General features: G+C 46.0%; 1 protein-coding gene across 1 annotated transcript in view; it reads left to right on the top strand.

Annotated features, from left to right (window-relative positions):
* The first annotated feature begins 10001 nt into the window (after window positions 1–10001).
* Window positions 10002–12327, top strand: part of FRMD4B (FERM domain containing 4B) — a 100325-nt gene continuing 97999 nt past the window's right edge. Inside the window, exon 1 of the mRNA XM_042880837.1 lies at window positions 10002–10077. The gene's annotated coding sequence lies outside the window, so the exon portion shown is untranslated. The remainder of the gene's footprint in view (window positions 10078–12327) is intronic.

Raw genomic sequence — 12327 nt, 5'->3', positions numbered from 1 at the left:
TGAGCTTTCCCATCTGATTCTTGTTTCCTGCATTAGCACATGAGTTTCTTGGGGTGGAGGTTGTGCTCCTTCTGGGTGTAACTCCTGTGTGCAATGGCAGTAACATCAGAGAGTACTTTCTCCAGTCATTTGCCAGTAGGTTCAGCAAGAAACAAACACCAAGTGCACACAGACACACCAAGCATGCTTAAGGCTTCAGATGAATGTTCATAGCAATGGGATTTTTGCATTTCTCAGCCCCTTCTCCAGTCATTGGCACAGAAACAACACTGGGAGCAGGAGCACTCACTGCAGGACCACCAGCAGATGCTCTGTGATGGATGAGCAGTGCAGGGCTGTACAATGCCAGCACAGCCCACCACACCTCTGATTCCCATTCTCTCCAGTTTGGTGTACCTCTGAAATATTTACAGTTGGACCATTGCACTTCAGAGAGGAAAAACTCAAATGAAATACGCAAAAGATTTTCAAAGATGCAAAAATAAGAGTTTTGTATGAAAGCACCAAAGGTTTGAGCACTAACTGAAAAAAGCCCCAAGAAACACCACAGTGAGTATCACGTTTAGAGTTCTTAGGAAGGAAATCAGTGTGATGCTGCACTTCTATACACTTCTCCAATTTAGTCAGTTCTGCCCATAAATTGTTCTTTTTTTTATGAGTAAGACTTCTGTTTCTGCTGGGCCTAAAATGTCCCCTTTCCCACAGCTTGTCTTCTGACCTCTCCCCACAGTTCTCTGCTCTGCCATCTAACACAATGCAGTATATTCCCCGTGACGTTCCCTGCAGACCAGAGCAATTTAGAGGCTCACTGATTCAAACTCTTAACTCTTGGAGCAGTGGAAAACACACTGGAAGACCCTCTATGTGAGCACATCTCCAATGCCTTCACTGCAGCTGTGCTGTCAGTGTCCAGTGATGGTGAAGCGCAGTGGGTTGGCAGAACTTGCAGGACAGCGGGTTCCTATCACTCTCTGAATGAACCCACTGTCAGATGGAGCTCACATCCCCTGGGGGCAGATCTGTCCAAACCAGGTTCATTGCCAGAGAATATTAGCACAGCTGAGAAGACAGTTTGGATGGCACAACTGTCTTGGCACTTGTCCTGGCAGGCACTGAGGGCATTCAGCCAGCCTAATGCCAGTGCAATACATTAAGTATGTTAATGGATTCTGTTGGCTGTGATGATCTCTTAATTTTTAATAGTTGTTTCTGGGTTGGGTTTTTTTTTGTGGGTTTTTTTTTTTGTGTGTGTGTGTGTGTGTTTTGTTTGTTTGTTTGTTTTTTGTTTCTTTTTTGACCATCAGCTGTCATCAACAAAAGAAAATGTAACTGTGCAACATACCTGAGGTGGTTTGATTTTGTGGACAGAGCTGTCAACAGCAATGAAAAAAATACTCCTGTCATAGAATTAGAAAATTGTGCCCCAGGAAACAAATCGTTTAAGGACCATAATAACCATTACCAAACTTATGCTTTGGGCTCAGTGCTTATTCATTTCAGGTGGGAGTAAAGGTGAAGGAGAGTGAAAGTAACGAGGAAGCACATGAAGTACCCTCTGCATGTGTTCATCTTGCATGGAATGACAAGCAAATAGCAAAGGGATGCTCAGCCTTGGGAAGAGCTGGGGACCCCAAGGGTTAAGTCCAGGCAGGCGCAGGTGCAGGCAATGTTTGTGTGACATCTGAACGCAAAGTGAAAAATCACCTCTTGCAGGGAAGCTCAGCTGTGCGAACCAATTTAAGCTCTGTGTAAGAAATGCAGAGCGAAACCAACACAATAAAATATGGTGCAGTGAAACTGGCTGTGATAGCACACGGTCATTTTGCATATTGGGTTCTGCAGGCACTCATAGGGCTAGCGAGGATGTGCAGTTTGAGGACCTGGTAAGAACGGTTTCCCAAGCTTGATAGCTGCCAAGTGACCAGCTGGATGTAGCCCCCATGGTACTCTACTGCCTTTGAGGTGACTTTCTCCCTGTGTGGAAATATTTACAGCATCGTGGTGCTATGTGACAGCATTGTTTATACTCCAAATGGCCCCAGAACATCTGAAATAGAAAAACAAGGAGCACCTCCACTTCCTAGCAAACACGTCGCTGATCCATGGCAGGAGAGGAAATTAAAAAATTCACTTGTCATCTTCCAAGCATGACGTGACCTCTGTGCCATAGGAAGAAATCTACCCTGTAAGGTTAAGTCACTACTTAACTGCTTAATGTCAATCTGACTGGCATTAAGCAGATTGATGGGGAGATTCAATTTATTTATGTTTAAATAGGAACCCAAACAACTTAATATTCCTTCTTGACTTAATCTGCTGCCAGGCTGGGTATCCAATTCAGTGTGTTTACATGTCCATTTGTTTATTTATGCCTCTTAAAACCACGTGACCTGCAGGTTCCTATGGGAGTGGATGCTGTGTAACTGTGCTGTAGTCACCATGGATGAAACCTGTGCAGAGATTATCCTTCACAAACAGCCATCTGCATTGGCTGTGCTGACTCCAATAGTAATTTTTAAGCATAGGCTCTTGTGGATTATCTGCTTGTTTCAGTGAATACAGATCAACTTGCAGTTCAAATTAAGATACAATAATTTCCAGATCTGGAAAGTATACAGTTATTAATGGGGAAAAATGGTATTAAGGTGGCATACAGGTTGCAGAGTTTAGTCAGCAATTTGAATAGTGAAGAACATTGGAACTGGGAATCTTCTACACTTTAAGAAGGCAGAAAATGTAGATCTTAGATGGCTGTCATTAAATGTGACTCAAACTGCTCTAATCTGCTCCCATGAAATCGTCATCTAAACTACAACGTGTTAAGTATACCTAAGAAATAAAGCTGATTTAATACCTTTTTGTACAGCTGTACCCCCAAAACAAAGAGCAGCCTGTTGCCACTTCACTGTTGTTCCTTTGATGTACTTTGGTGCAGGTAGAGAAGAGCGGAGGGAACTGTCAAGGCCCCAGTGACAATATGTTTGCTGTGTTGATTAGCATCATAATTAAAGTCTTGCTGCTGTGAGATGTGATATGCCTTTGCAGACCAGTTTTTCTACTGATGGTGCTTCGTCTTCTCCTAACGATCCGGGTGGGATTTGCAGCAACTTGTGCAGGAGCCCAGGTTGCTTGGGTTTCCATGAGGCAGCTGTTTGTGGATAGCTTCTGGAAGCCCCTATTTACTGCAGCCTAATGAGAGATTTTGTTTGTTTGTTTGCACAGTACAAACAGATGTTAAGGCTGGGGCCCTTCTAGTCATAAAAATCAAATGAACTCAGCCTTCTGTGCTACTCTCCTCAGGCTGCAAAATCCCCTTTCCTCTGGTTTTAAACTTAAATAAAGAAGAAAACCAGGCATGCTGCTTGCCAAGCAGTCTCGTCGTAAAGCCTTTGCTCTGTGAAGCAGTTACACTGCATGAAGCCAAATGTTTGAAAGCCATCAGTGGCTTTAGGGTATTTTTCTTGATGTATTAGGGTATTTTTCTTGAATCTAGGGGCCTCTTGTCCTCTTCCATCCCTCACACACAGACACCCTTGGTATCACCTAAACCCTCCCTGCCTTTTCTGACCACCTTGAACATGAAAGCTATCGTGCTGTGGATGTGAACATTTGCAGAAAGTGCAGGCTTTATTCTAACCGTGGAACAGTTCTTTAAAACAACTGTGTAACGTTATCAGGGGCAGATCTGAAGAGGTTGCTGGTAGGGTCCTGAGGTCCTGCTAAGTCCTAATATGGCCCTGGCTGCCCTCACCTGGGTCTCCTCCCACTCCCATAGAGCCCATTTAAGCTTAAGTGAAGTTTTTCAGCCCTTTTTTGAGCTGTGTTGGAGGAGCACAAGCCTGGCTGTGATCTCACTGACCCATAAGCTGAGCTATCTGCCTGACTGTAGGCATGTTCTCCATGGATCATCCTGGTAGCACAAACACCTGGCTGAAGCTGACCATCACCTTTGGGACTTTTTAGTTCAGGTACAGAAAGGCAAGCCCTGACTGCTGAGTCCCTGATCTTTTGGTGCAGCTGGCCCCATCTCCAGTGTGGTTGCTCTGCTAAAGGTAAGATCAACTATATCCTGTTTCTCTATGGCAAGTGTTTTTCTCACCTGTTCTTTACACCCTATGCAGTAGTTTTGCTATTCTCACTGTAGAAACAAGGTTTTGAGGATGCATTTGTGGCTACTGAGCAGAGATTGGAGATGTGATGGAGTTCAGTCAAGCTTGTGACTAGCAGTGTCTTTAGTGAGACTTATACTGATGTATTTTCACTGAGATGTGGTTGTCACGCCGGTGATTTGGCAAGGTAAATATGCTATTAAAATCTGGCTTTGATGACGAGTTTTGCCATGATCAAGGATAATAATTTCTATTATCCTTGATGATGATGAGCTTTGCTATGCTCATTCCTGCTCTGGCTTTTTTTTTTTAACTTTATGGAACTACATGACCTCCTCTGAATCACAGATGAGCCTAATGGTGACATGGTTGTAAGCTCCATATCCTGATACAGGGTGAGGCCAAGGTTCTCAATGAGTATAATTGCATAATTTGCCCTTTCACCGTGTTTCATTGTACTCATGAAGGGCACTCTGGAGGCTGAGAGCATTAATGGGAAGTCAGTAACTCCATTTTGGATGGCTCGGTGTCTGATCTTGGCTGCACTGGTGAGGAAGCGCAGTAAATCTTGTGGGTTGAATGTCATTACTTCTCCTTGTCACCAGCATAGCAGAATTGGAATGTAGCCTTTGGAGCAGTTTCACCTCTTATGATCAAATAAACAGGATCTAACAAATGGGACCCTGTTTGTCAGAATTATGTCCGTTGACCCTCCCATGGTATTTTTAGCTAGTTAAATGCCTCCAGTGTTATGCTATTTTCCATCTTAATGTGTGTCACAGGACTGGCTGGTCAGAAAGCAAAACAAAAAGGCCTCACATCAAACTCACATGTAGCCATTGAGATATGAATGGCAGCTAGCAGAGAGGCTGTACTTCTGGTTCATGACTGTCAAATGTGCTTGGAGTTACAAGAAAAGTAGCTTCTAGCTCTCCTGATATAGGAGGACAGAAATAAGTACAAGTAGCCCTTTTCCTGGTGCATCAAAGTTTGATGGCCCTTGCCCAGGGGGAAAAATTATTGGATGAATGTAGAGAGAGACAAAAAAATGTGGTGAGCGGGGTAACTTCCATCATTAATGATGCTACAGACCTAGATGAGTGTGTTTCTTCTGAAAAGAAGATATGTTCTTGACCAGCAGTTGTTAGAAGACTGAGTTGCAGCAATCCCTGGTGTTGGCTCCACTGCCTGTGGAGTGCAAGGCAGTTGAACTGAATGATTGTGATGAGATACTCTGGAGTCTGTAGCACCTCTAATTCTACAGAAACTATAGATGCAGTTCATAATGAATCAGGACATGAAATGCAATAAAAGCCCAGCAGACTGTGCTATCAGCCAAGGAAACTGCCATCAGTTCTGAGAGAACTTAGTTTTCCTGATAAGGAAAAACGTGTGTGCCTTCAGCTTGTTTTCTCTTGTTACTGAGCATGAATAAGCCTTCGAGAGGACATACAGCATCTGGATGTTTATTTCTTGCCCTGCTGTTAGCCTGTGAAGCTGCCTCATGTATAAGAACACTGGGGGAAATTAGAAAGAGAAAATATTTGAAACCTCTTTCAACTCCTGCTGCATGCTTCATCCACAGTCTGAGCTCATTTGTTGTGTCAGTCTATGTGTGGGAGACAGCATCTCATCAAAGTGAACCATATGGGGAGGTGGAATAGATAAGAGCCAGTTTGAAGCAGAGGTGCAGGGAGATAACCTGAGTAAAGCTCAGCTTCACTCATCTAATTTCAGGGCCTTAAGTTTGGCAGTGAAGTTAACCTAGATGAAGAACAGAAAAGTGGAGTTCTATCACCAAATCTCACCTAACAGGGGTGAAGAATGCAATTCTGGCCCTAAATTTAATAAAATTTGGCCTCTGGGAGAGAGAAAAGATGGACATCAGACGCCAGTTAAACGTCTTTGAAGATGAGGAATGTCTTTACTGAAACTACAGTCTAACCATCCTGTTTTGTGCAGCTTCTGGGATAACTGCTTTCTTGCTTGGCTCTGTTCTGTGGCTGAGAGCTGCCTGAAACTGGCATGTATAAGCATCAGACTCCTACATGTAGAAAAGAGCAAATTAACACAAATGGATTTTACAATCATTACCATTTCGAATTGCCTTTATAGTATTTTAGAAGAATGCCAGCTCACAAACATGTTTGAAATGTGGTTGAAGGAAATCTGGAGATTGTGCAGCAGTATTTAGGAGATTTACCATGGGACCTAATTAGGGACCTTATTTTTTTGCCTATTTAAGTAAAACTGTATTGATTTCAAGGTTGTGTAGTGATGTAGAGGCGGAGGGAGGCATTTCAACACAGCCAGGCTTTATAACATTGGCTGACACAAACAGGCTGCTCACATCTGGATCTTGCTGGTGCCCCAGTGATACCCCAGGAGCCCCACTAAAAGCTGAAATTAAGCATGTACGAATGTATCTGCTGAATATGAACCTTGGACTTCAATCCTGGCATCTAAAAGTTGCTTTTTTAGGAGTTTCTCAGGACACAGGTCTGCTGTTGTATTTTTATAACAATGGTTTGTATGTTTTGGCAGTTAAGGTAAATTACATCATTTGACTCAGATTTTTATTTACCTCATTTCCTATTCTAAAAATACACCAAAGATGACTATTCAACATATAAGGCACACTTGAGATGAGTCTGAAATCAGATATAGGAAGGCCAGCAAGCCCTTGTCCTCCCCTTCATTAAAAACACACGCTCCAAGCAGTACAAATAGGTGATGCCTTGTGAAAGGCTGTGATGAGGCACAGACCCCAGGCTGCTTTGGGAAGCAAAGGAAGGAAGAGAGAAAGCAGGAAAGAGAGGAGGGACTACAGCTTCCTTTTCTCCTGGAGGAAGGCTCTGCTCATGAGATCACCCCACAGAGCCCTACAGGCTGTGGGCTATGTCAGACTTCATGCAGCAAAATTAGTGTAACCACATGAGAAGCTGCTTTGCATGGACACAGGAGGAATGCTTGTTATCAAGATATTTCTGTCCAGCTCAGCTGAGGTGTTCTGAAAGGGGAGAACTTATAGCTGAGGAACCATTTCACACAGGAGCGTCCCAGTTGTTTCTCAGGACCAAGCACCCTTTACGTATAAGACTGCCTGGCACATTCTGGTTTGTTTGACACCCAGCAGCAGACTTGTGGCACCTCTAGAGCTAATGTGAGCCAACTGTAGGGGTTTGGCATTGACTGTGGTCCATCTTGGATTGTGTCTGACATACTGAATGCCCACACTGCAAAGGTTTAGGCATGTCTCTGAACCTCCACCACCTGCTTGCAAAATGACTCTGAATCACCTTCAAGTGGTTTACTATCACTCTTTTCTGGAGCTTCCTGTTCCAGCACCAAATCAGCCAGCTTGGCAACAAAAGCTTTTTGAGCTAAGCTGTCTGACTTCGCTCTGTTCTGCCAGCTGAATTGCAGGGAAGGAACCTCCAGCCATGTCAAGTGGTTTATTGCTGGGGAGATCATCTTTTTCTTCCTCTTGAAGAACCTGAAAAAGGAGTTTTGGCCTCAGCCTGAACTTCATTTTTTACCCAGAGCCTGGGCAGGTGCAGCTGGCACAGCTGGATGAAGAGCAGCTGTGCAGAGGGCATGAAATACAGCCTGAAGTCTGCCCTGCCATCGCTCCAGGGATGCTCATGTTAGGATCAGGGTATAATGTCAGTGCCAGACTCCACAAACAGCCTGTGTCTTTTGTGGTGTCTCCCAAAATAATGCTGCAGTGAGTTAGACTACAAGTCCATTTAGCCTGGCATAGCGCTCTTAATCCTGAATAATAAATGTTACTTGCTCTGGCAGTTTGTGCAGATTAACATCCCCGACAGATCTCAGAAGAGAGGCAAAGTACATTTTAAAACATTAATATTCCTCTGCTATAAAAGGATTCTGCAAAAAGCTGTGGTCAGTGCCACAGTCTGCCTTCCAAATTAGGAAAGAAACACAAATTGAGTAATTTTTTTCCTGAGATCTGTAACCCAATCTGCTTTAGATATTTAACTCATAGACTTTAGATACTTAGATACTGATACCCAAAGTTATAATGTTCTGGTGGTAGGAATTCAGGGTTTTGTTACAGACTGCCCAACCTCTAGGGATGAAGTGCAGAGCCAGGTGGGGCTGCATGGCTGAAGAGCTTCTCCCTGCCAGCCTTCATCACACCAGGTCGTCTCTGCTGTCATGCTATTACTTGCTTTCTGCGTATGCTTGTTTGTCTCCTGCAAGCCTTTGATTTCATTATAATACAGCTATAAAGCAGATAAATAGCATTTATTCCACCTACAATAAGTATTGTCTGACCTTCTTTCTTCGAAGGGAGCTCACTACTGTCCCCAGATGTTGATTTAGGATTATTGGAACGCAAATGGATGCATACATCCCATCAAAATATCAATGTAATTTCCCCTGATGAAGCACTGCATGTGGAAAGGTGGGTGTGCTGAACTCCAGCGGCTGAAATAAACAGTGTTAGAACTCCTTGTGAATGATCTTTTTAGGGACACTGTACAAGCAGTGGTTGTCCATGTTCCCCAGTATGGAGCCCACTGGGGCTGGTGGTTTTCTGGAAATTGGGTTAGGGTGAGACTGCTGATATAGTGGTGAATGTGGAAGTGCAGGGTATAAGGAAGAAGAAAGCTTTGGATGGTGATGTGTAAAAACTGATGACCCTGAGTTGTTTGTGTACCATCTCAGCTCATGGCTGCTTGGAGAGGGAAAGTTGAGTGTTTCCACATTCATGGCAACAGGAAATGCATCTTGGAGCATTTCTGGGTCCTCAAAGCAGGACCCTGGAGGAAGAGAAGGAATTAAAAGCCAGGGAAAGCAGATGGTGGTAAGAACCAGACAAGGAAACCTTTGGGTGTACGAAGAACTGAGAAGAGAATGAGTTGGTTGAGCAGCACCAGCGTGACTGGTGCAGGATGTACCAGGAGAGCATGAACAGATCACTACAGACCTGGAATGGATGTAGTAAAGCTGGGGGTACTCTGTGTGTACTCTGTGTAGATGGGAATATATGCAAAAGCTGTAAGCCACATGAGCTGTGTTTTGTTTTGTTCATCCTCTTTAGCGAGGCACCAAGTAGTTGGTTACTGCAGTCTCTAAGTGTGACCAGTGGGAAGCTGGGACTTATCACTGTTGTTTTGTACTAGAGGTGAATTCTAAGGTGAAATTGGTCAGATTTCCCTAGGAGCATCCTGAGGTCTTCTTCATTTTGTCTCAATGAACTCGTGGTGATTCGTGATGTTTCTGGCAAAACAGTTGCATGCTCCTATGTGATCAAATATTGGTGTTAATTCTTCACCAAAAATGCTACTCTTTAGCTGCAGTGGTTTCTTTTGTGGAATAGGTGGGACTCAGAATCATGCTGCGGTGCTGCTCCTTTCCAAGGCAGAGTCTGCTTTCTGGTCTATTAGGCAGCCCTACAGGTTATCCAACAACCCTCAGCATCCAGGCTGCTATTCATTACCGCACTTCGGGCAGCAAATTTCCATTGGGTGATGAGAAGCTGTATCACTAGCACAGTGTGGCACGTCTCATTGTCTCGCACCGCCAGGATGACAAAGGGCCCTACTGAACCGATACGGCTGGATTTTAGCAAATCCCATTGTCCTTCAGAAAGCCGTGCAGCCAAGAGGTGGCAGGTCTGCTGGAAAAGGGGTACGGCGGCGGGGCGAGGGGTGACCCCTAGGGGCTGAGAGCGGGGCCGTGCCTGGGGGCGGCGGGGCTTTGTGCGGGCGGGGCCGTAACCATGACCTGAGCATCGGCTGCGGCTCCGGGCCGGATCCGGCCCCCTCCAACACCCACCCACCCCGCGGCGGGGGCGGAGGGCTCGGCGCTAAGCCCGGCCCCCGGTAGCAGTCGCCGCAGGGAGGGAGGGCGGCCCGGCCGTGGATGCGAGGGGAGCGGCGGGGCCGGGCTGGGCTCCTCCGGCCGCCCCTGTGCGCTGAGCCCCGCCGGAGCCAAGGTAAGGGCGGGCGGCGAGCGGGGCGGTGGGTGTCCAGCGGAGACCATCGGAGCGGTGCTGAGGCGGCGGCTGCACGGGGCGCGGTGCGGAGCGATGCCACCGCGGGGCTGCGGATCCCCGTGCGTGGGGCTGCCCCACGGCCACGCCCGGTCGGAGCGGGGCAAGAGATGCGGGAAGGCGTCGCTAAACGGCGGTCTCTCCCGCAGCCGGAGTTCGGCGTTGCGTGGAGCGCTGGATCCCGGTGGGGTATGGATGCCGGCGGTGATGGGTCGCGGGATGCACAGAGGAAGGGCTCGGGAGAATTGGGTTCCTCACCGAGAATGATGAAAAATCTAGTGTCGCTGCCGTAATTTCACTCTCGGCTTAGCTGCTAGCAAATATTTACTCGCTGCCACACAATGAGTGCCGTTTGTTGGCTTGTGGTCTGAGGAATATTCCCACGCTAACTTACTGCGGAGCGGGATGGGACACGCTGCGCTGTCACTCTCCATTGCCCCGTGCCTGCCCTTCCTTTTAAGAGAAAAGGAGTCGCAGCTTTGTGTTTATGCCCGGCACATGGCTCGTCAGCCTGTGTAAGGGCACATTTGGACAGAAACACGTTCCTGCCATTGGCTTCCTTTGCTTGTGTTACCCGTGGCTGCCTTCCTGGCTTCCCCTGCTTCCTCCCCTCTCCTAGAATAGCCCCTTTCCCTGTATTGTTCTTGGTGCGCTTCCTCTTGCCTTTCTCTTCCTCTAGCCCTCACTGTAGGTTCTCAGCACAGAAGCCCTGCTGGCATGTGTTGTCACCTTCCCCATCAGTCTCCATCCCCCCTCCCCCCCCAGAGAGTTTTAAAGTCTAGAGCTTCCTACTTGAGTAAATCCTCCTTCTTCCTCTGTGGAAAGTGCAGCAGCCTTGATTCAATTTGACTCCAATTGCCTATGAAGAGGTTTAAACTGTGTTGAAATCAACTTCATTTTGAAGCTGCTGTGCGGTCAGGAGGAGATTACTGGTGGCCTCTGCAGTGCCTTGGGTCAGTTTATGTAACACAGTGTCTTTGTAAACTGGGCTTGCTAACTCCACTATTAATGATGTGTAATAACTTAAGGCTTTAATTTTGACCACACTGCTCATGGGCGATGAGGTGCTCTGCAGCTGTGTTAAATGTAGCTGGAAACTTAGACCAAATGCCTTATTCTTGGAGGGGGCAAAGTCAATGCCCCTTTTGGAACTGGAGGAGATGTAGAGGGAAGCCAGGTCAGGAATTTATGTCTGAAAGTGTCCCATCTGCAGCTCCTGCAGCATGCTGGTTGGGTCTCGGGCCCATTTAGATGGGTTTGTGTGTCTGTGCTGACCCACAGGCAGCTTCTATCTGCAGGACTACTTGACTTTTCCCAGGGCATCATCCTATAAACAAAGAGCAGCTGAGCTGCTGTAACTTTTGCAGGATTCCCAACAGTGATGTAAGTCCAACCTTTAATGGGTTTTCGTGGAGCTGTAACAGGTAAGACCTTAGAGCAGCTAGAGAGCTGCTCTGCATCCTGGGGAGGACTGCAGTGCTGTGCTTGTGCCTGGTTCTTGCAGACAGGGAATGAATGCATCCAGTTCTTGCCTGTTCTCATCTGTGTTCTTTCTTCATCTCTTTCTTGAGTTATGCTGCCCTTTACTTAAAAAAAGCTTATCCTGCAGGAGTTAGCAATGCTTGCCTTCAAGATTTATATTCCCTGCAACTGAGTGAGCTTCAGCGGTTGGTCTGTTCTATGCCAAAACTTCTCTTACTGATTTCCTTGGACTTTCATGGGTGCACCTGTGCCAGGCTTGATCTCTTTAGTTTGCTTCTGATGTATGGAACACATCAAAAAAAAAAAAAAAAAAAAAAAAAAAAAAAAAAAAAAAAAACTTACTAAGAAAGTGCACTTCAGTCCATTAGATATTTAAAATGTCATCATAGTCAAAAGGCAGCAATTGTACAGAAACCTTTCAATCCATTAAGCCCTGGAATGCCATAAATTTGAAAACACAGCAGGATAAATGAATTCCTGAGGTCTAACATGCAGGTGAGCGCTTTTCTGTGCTTTGCTGGGGATGCTGGCTTTGTGCTCACTGCAGCTGGGGTATTTTCTGGCTGGTGAAGTGAAATTGCTGCCTTGTTCCCTGGAGCAGGGTGGTGAATGCATCTCATCTCTAGAAACTGCTCTTTGTAGATTTGTGCTGTGACACATTCTGTAACTTATTTTCCTGATGCCCATCCACATCTGCAAGTCTGCCCTTGG

Source organism: Lagopus leucura, unplaced genomic scaffold (assembly GCF_019238085.1).
Source record: "Lagopus leucura isolate 7727_CA_CO unplaced genomic scaffold, USGS_WTPT01 Super-Scaffold_100028, whole genome shotgun sequence".
Classification (NCBI taxonomy): domain Eukaryota; kingdom Metazoa; phylum Chordata; class Aves; order Galliformes; family Phasianidae; genus Lagopus; species Lagopus leucura.
The sequence above is the reverse complement of the archived record's forward strand: the minus strand, read 5'-3'. Positions and strand labels throughout refer to the sequence as shown.